Genomic DNA, 7,733 nt, shown 5'->3' with positions numbered 1-7,733 from the left:
GTAGAAAAAGTTCAAATAAACTGGTTATTCTCCAGAAAAAGTTGGATGAACAAATCCGGATCAACTCTGGTCTCATAGCAGAAATTGCAATGCTTGAGGATTTTAAATCTGTTTAAATTCCTTTAATGGATTTGAATAACTCCAGTTGCTTCTCTCTGAAGAACAGTCATAAGTCAAGTAATAAACAACGTTCACATGTTGTCAAAACTGATATGACTCATAACTTTTATGGAGATTCCAAAAGTGATGGCCCATGTTTGTTTTGTGATTCTCGAATCACTTTCAACATTCTTGTATGTCCTTCCAAAGAGACTGAAAGTTGCAAGTAATCTTCACACGAAAACTAACAACTTAGTGCTTCTCTAAAAGGACGTACAAAACTATCAGGAAACCCTAAACAGGAAAGTACTAATAGTATGGGAGATTTTGCTTTAAAATCAACATCACCCTTTCAATGGTTTCTTGACAGTGGATGTAGCAGATATGACAGGTGATCTCACATGGTTTGTTTCTTCTGACGACTATGAAGGAGGACCAGTAACTTTCAGATGGGAGTTGTTGCTACATTAGCAAGAAAGGGACGATCAAACTGCCCGGCGTACCTGAAATCCATGATGTAGTATACGTAAAAGGTATGACTGCAAATCTTCTTTCTATTAGTCAAATTTGTGACAAAGGCCATCGAGTTGTCTTCAATGCAAATGGATGTGACATTGTAGACAAAACTGGGAAAGTAATTTTTCAAGGAACTCGTGGTAAAAACAACTGTTATCTTCTGATACTCAGTTTAGCAATTGTTGCAATTTGACTAAGGTGGAATCGACACATCTTTGGCATGCGTTTTGGTCACATCAACGTCTTCTAACTAAGATCATTAACAAAGAACTTGTTAGAGGCGTTCCCAAAATCAATGCAAAGATTGAAGGTGTATGTGGTGCCTGTCAAAAGGGTAAACAAACTAAAGTTCACCATAAATCATCTCGAGATATTCTCACTAAAGCTCCACTTGATTTAATTCATATGGATCTCTTCGGACCAATTCAACAACCCACGGTTGCTGGTAAGAAGTATGCTTTAGTTATGGTAGATGATTACACCAGATTCACTTGGGTTGCATTTCTGTCTCATAAAAATGAAACCCTTGATGAATTCAAGATTATTGTTAAAAGAATCCAGAACGAACAAGGTCGCAAACTAAAAAAATTAGGAGCGACCGTGGAACTGAATTCAAGGACACTAAGGTGTTTGAATTTTGTGACGAACTGGGATTATTCAACAATATTCACCACATTACTCCTCAAGCTAATGGAGTTGCAGAAAGAAAGAATAGGAACATTCAGGAAATGGCCAGGGTAATGCTCCATAACAAAAACTTACCTCTAAGGTTTTGGGGAGAAGCTGTTTTTAGCATGTTATTTGATCAACCGTGTTTACTTACGGTCTAAAACCCTAAACACTCCTTATGAGTTGTGGTATGGAAGAAAACCCAACCTGCACTATCTTAGAGTGTTCGGAAGTAAATGCTACATTCTAAAAGATCGAGAACAGAGAGGGAAATTCGATACCAAAAGTGATGAAGGTATCTTCTTGGCTATGCTTCTGATAGCCGTGGTTTTCGAGTGTTTAATCTCAGAACTCAGTCATGATGGAATCTGCTAATGTCATCATCGATGATATTAGTGATTTTCATCATGATAATCCTCCTGCTGAATTGCCTCCAACCGAGACAATTGAGAAAGTCAAAGAAATACCAGAATCAGTTGAAGTTATCCCAACTGTTGATCCTGATGATTTCTAGTGACGAGGAGAAGAGCACTGATGCTACTCCTGACGAACAAGAACGTGTCCCTCCACGACACCTCTGGGTTCAAAGGAATCATGATCCCAACAGTATTATTGGGGAAGAGATTCTACAGCTAAGACTAGAGGCAACTTCAAAACATGTGCAATTTTGGTTGTTATCTGTCACAAGTAGAACCGAGAATATTGATGAAGCTCTGAACGATCCCTTTTGGGTGAATGCAATGCATGAAGAGTTAAATCAATTTATAAGACAAGACGTATGGGAACTCGTACCTTGTCCCTCCAATGTTAATATTGTTGGAACAAAATGGATATTCAAGAACAAGTCTGATGAATTTGGCACAATTATCAGAAATAAAGCCAGACTTGTCGCTCAAGGATATTCACAAATTGAAGGTATCGACTTTGACGAAACCTTTGCTCCTGTGGCACGCCTTGAGTCCATTAGACTTTTATTAGCTCATGCTTGTTAGCTCAAGGTTAAACTTTTCCAAATGGATATAAAATCCGCGTTCCTAAATAGAATTCTAAAGGAAGAAGTCTATGTTGCTCAACCTAAAGGATTTGAAAACCTTGATTTCCCAGATCACGTTCTTAAGCTCAAAAAGGCATTATATGGGTTAAAACAAGCACCTAGAGCCTGGTTTGAAAAACTTAACACTTCTCTTATTAGAAAAGGTTTTTCAAGAGGTGGAGCTGATAAAACTTGTTTACCAGATGGAGTGGGAAAATGTTTGCTCAATATGTAGATGATATCATCTATGGTTCAACTTCAGAGAAGCTTGCAAAGGATTTTCAAGTTTCACTTGCTAAAGAGTTTGAAATGAGCAATGTTGGTGAGTTAAAGTTCTTTTTAGGATTACAGATTCAGCAACATAAGGATGGAATCTACTTATCTCAAGAAAAATATGCAAGGGATCTTGTTACAAGATTCGGTCTAGATAAGTCAAGTCCGAAACTGACACCTATGCTCACTACTGGTAAACTACACATAGATGAGAAAGGAGTAAAAGTAGATCAAAAATTGTATCGATCTATTATTGGTAGACTTTTATATCTTACAACCACTACACCTGATATTTATTTTAGTGTTGGTTGTTGTGCTAGATTTCAGGCTAATCCAAAGGAATCTCATCTTGCAGCTGCAAAGAGGATCATACAATATGTCAATCACGCTGTCGGGTATGGTCTATCTTACACTTTTGATACTAACACTGACCTTTCTGCTTATTCAGATGCTGATTGGGCAGGATGTGTAGAAGACAGAAAAAGTACATCAGGGGGTTTCTACTATGTAGAACTGAATCTTGTGGCTTGGCATAGCAAGAAACAGAATTCACAATCCCTGTCTACATGTGAAGCAGAATATATTGCATCTGGATCATGTTGCACTGAACTCCTTTGGATGAAACAAATGCTAGATGATTATGGAATTGATACTGGAATAATGAAGATCTTTTGTGATAACTCTAGTGCGATTCGAATCACTGAGAATCCCGTTGAGCACTCAAGAACAAATCACAATGATATAAGGTACCATTTAATTCGAGATCTCTATGAAAATGGTATCATAAGTATGGATTTTGTGCCTTCCGAACAACAATTGGCTGATATTCTAACCAAACCATTAGACACTGCTACTTTTTAACACTTACGACAGTCTATTGGTGTTGTTTTGGTTCATTAATTGTTTCTATGACTCTTGCCCCTGTGCTTATCTCAATCTTTTGGGAAATTTAGTTTGAAACTCCAGTAAGTGTTTACTTTAATTCTGTATTTGTTTCCGTAGGGTTGATTTTTTTTGTCAGAGTTCTTTGTGTGTAGTGTCCAAAGAAATCCTTCTTTTCCTTCGAAATTAAGGTCGCTCTTGTTGTTCTCTCGGGAATGACATTTTATGGGGGAGAGTTCTTTTGAACTTGTGCTTAATTGCCAAATCTTTGTGGGGAGTGCGGCTGTGGAATATTTTAGGGGTTATCTTGTATCTTTACAAACTCCTTGATGAATGCATTTAGCTTCGGCTTTATGATTGCATCTAAATAAGATGATATACTTTTGCTTTCTTTTGGTCAAGAAATGTCTCTTTCGGAAATTTCATTAGGATCCCGTTCTTGTACCTTTGCCAATTTTATTGACAAAAAGGGGGAGAATTAATATCTAGTTCACACTACAAATACATATGGTTTTCGGATCATTATGTAAGGGGGAGTGGTTTCCATGTGAGATGGAGTATTGACTAAGGGGGAGTGATACATATCACCATAGTATTGTTGTTGAAGTTGTGATACAATTGACTTTGCTTGTGTAATGATACTATGACACTGTATAACAATGATTGAGAACTATTGTTTTTGTTGTTATAGCTACGGATTTTCAACAACGATGACTAAACTTAACCTTTGGGATCATTGGAGTACTTGGAAGTGACGAAGATTTCGAGTAATGTTGAAGATTAGGCATGTGGAATAGGAGCTACAAAAGTTAATTTATTTATTTTTTGTATTCCATATGTATTAATAGTTTTGTCACTAAAATTGACAAAGGGGGAGATTGTTAGAGCATTGCTCGGTCGAACTCGCATGCGTTGCTATCTCAAGCATGTTTGTCAATGTTAGTGATCAAAACTATAAGTCTTGATTTCTAGCCTACATAGCTAAAGGTCTCGGACTAGGATAGAAAGTGTAGTTGAGCTCAAGACTCCATGGCAATCATCATACAAGACGAAGGACTACTCAAGGAACTGGTGGATCTTCATCGACTAAAAGGTATGTGGAGACTTGAACTTATCTGTCACTCAAAAGTCTATCTATTCTATCTCCTACTCTTGAGACAAAAGTCGTTTGTGATATAGACTTTCATTATACACATTTGCTATTTCGAGCCGAGTTTACTCGCCTATCTATTTCTCGAAATATGTTTGGTAAGCTTTCGCTTTAGCCAATTCATCTTTACCTAGTGACGAAGTCATGTTATGTTTCAATCACTTTGAAATTGCTCTGACGAAAAATGGTCTGTGAATAACGGCTATATAACGTCCTCTGAGAATGTTTCAATGATTGAAATGAGAGTTTAGATTACATAACCATTGGTAGGATATAAGCATTGTTGTGGAAACACATATATGTATAAGTCCTTATTCCTTGAACCAAAGTTTGCGAACTTTGTTGATCAAGAGAAAGGAATGTGGCGTGAGCCAAGTCCGCGAACTCAGTCCGCAACTGGCGGAAGTTCTCGACCCGAGAATTTCTGCTGGAGTTTGTGAACTCCTTCCGTGAGCTTAAGTCCGCGAACCCAGTCCGCGAACTTGAGCAGGTTATATCTAAAATCGGTTGTTCTTGAACTCATGTTTATAAACTAAGGAATGCTTTTGCAAACCGTGGCTATAAAGTTCATGAACCGATTCGAGTGAATCAAACCGTTTTTGCTTCGATTGTGTCTTGTGTAGTTACATAAGATCTAAGCAATTGAACAACTCTCTAACTAGTTCATTTGAGTCATTTGAACTAGTTATGGTGAAGAAGAATATGGTGATATGAAAGATCATATGGCTAACCATTTGGTTAACTATTGTTGAACCAACAAATGTTAATGTTTGGGAACGGTTCGTAAACCCAAAATTGGACATTTCATTTGTGTGTAAAAAGCTAAGTTTTCGATCCAACGGTTGAGAAATATTAGCTTGAATCTAATCAGGTTTTCATCTAACGGTGAATATTGAATGCTTTCTTACTAAGCTAACATTGATTGCAAACTCTGATTTGAAAGACTATATAAAGGAGAACTCTAGAAACTGGGAAACCTAATCCCCACACCTTACGTGTGATACTAGTTGCAAAGCTAGAGTCGATTCTCTTTTAACCTTTGGTTTCTTCTTCTAAAATCAGGTTAACGACTTAAATACTTCACTGGGATTGTGAAGCCAGACCGATACTACATTTCTTGTAGTTATGTAATCTGATCTTGCATCTTCTATCGTTACGATTACGATTGTAATAATTGGCTCGAGATTTATATCTCCGATAGGCAAGATAGAAAAGTAATCACAAACACTTCGTCTCATCGTTTGTGATTCCACAATATCTTTTTTCGCTGCGTCGATTAGGATTATTATGAGGTGATTGATAATACTAGGTTGTTCTTCGGGAATATAAGTATGGTTTATCAATTGGTTCTTGTTCACCTTGATTTATCAAAAGAGGGAACAAAACTCATAGGTATATTCGTGGGAGACGGATTTATCTATCACTGTAGACTTTTCTGTGTGATACAGATTTGTTTATTAAAGTCTTCGACTTTGGGTCGTAGCAGCTCTTAGTTGTGGGTGAGATCAGCTAAGGGAATCAAGTACGTAGCATACTGCTGGGATCAGAGGCGTATGAGCATAACTGTACCTTGGATCAGTGTGAGATTGATTGAGGTTCAACTACAGTACAGACCGAAGTTAGTTTGGAGTAGGATAGTGTCTGTAGCGGCTGAATACAGTGTATGTTCAATCTGGACTAGGTCCCGGGGTTTTTCTGCATTTGCGGTTTCCTCATTAACAAAATTCTGGTGTATGTGTTATTTCTTTTCCGCATTATATTTTGTTATATAATTGAAATATCACAGGTTGTGCGTTGTTCAATTAATTAGAATATCCGACCTTTTGATTGTCGATTTAAATTGATTGACACTTGGATATTGGTCTTTGGTACCATCCAAGTTATCTCTCTAGTATTTGATAAAGACTCGCAGATTTCTATTTTCTTGAGTATATATCAAATCGAGAGATTGAGATATAAACTCTTTGATATACTTTTTATCTAGATTGAGTCTGACTGTCTAGTTGATTCTCTAGAAAGTATATTGGAGTTTGTCCATATAGATTTCTAAGCGAAATATTGGGTGTGGTTGTTGTACCCCCACTTTTTCAAGAACTTCCATTGAATATGATATTATCTACATATCATAGTAGTATCATCACAACAGACTTTGAAGTATAATCACAAACTGACCTAACAAAGCCAAATTTGAACCAAAAAGTACTAAACCTATCAAACCAGGCCCTTGGTGCCTGTTTTAAACCATACAAACTCTTTTTCAAAGGACACACATAATCTGGATATTCAGGAACAACAAACCCCTATGGTTGGGCCATATAAACATCTTCATTCAAATGGCCATGTAAAAACGCATTTGACACATCCAACTGTTTAATGCTCCAGTTATGTGTAACAACTAATACCAAAACTACTCTCACTGTGGTTGATTTAACTACATGACTGAAATTTTCAGTATAGTCAATTCCATCTTGCTGATTATATCCTAAAGCCACTAATCTTGATTTGAACCTATCAATAGTACCATCAGCTTTCAGTTTAATCTTATACACCCACTTACATCCTAGAATATTCATGTGAGGTTCAGGCTTAACCAATTCCCAATTATCATTATCTTTTGAAGCTTTGTGTTCTTATTTCATTGAGACTTGCCACTTTGGATTTTGTACTGTTATTCTAAATGATTTTGGCTCATATGGAATATCTAATAAAGTAGAGAAGGAAACATGAATAGGATATTTAACAGAAAAATGCATAACATGATCCTTAAGATTTTTGGTTTGAAAATTCCTCTCATGGATCTAGTAACAATTGAATTTGAAGGAGCAGTATCACTAGAATCAGAAAAAATTTCAGTAATATTAGGAGATGAAGAAGAAGAAGTATCAATTATCTTTTCAGAAGAAGTATCAGATGGGAAGAGCTCGGTGAAAACTAAAATTCTGTTTCTGAAAAGATAACATTTCTGGATACATGAAGTTTCCTAAGAACAGGATCATAACATTTATATCCTTTGGTTAAAGAGTTATAACCAATAAAAATACATCTAACAGATTTGGGAGAAAGCTTATATGGTCTAGACCTTCCCAAGAAATGATAACAAACAGTTCCAAA

Source organism: Papaver somniferum, chromosome 7 (assembly GCF_003573695.1).
Source record: "Papaver somniferum cultivar HN1 chromosome 7, ASM357369v1, whole genome shotgun sequence".
Taxonomy (NCBI): Eukaryota; Viridiplantae; Streptophyta; class Magnoliopsida; order Ranunculales; family Papaveraceae; genus Papaver; species Papaver somniferum.
The sequence above is the reverse complement of the archived record's forward strand: the minus strand, read 5'-3'. Positions refer to the sequence as shown.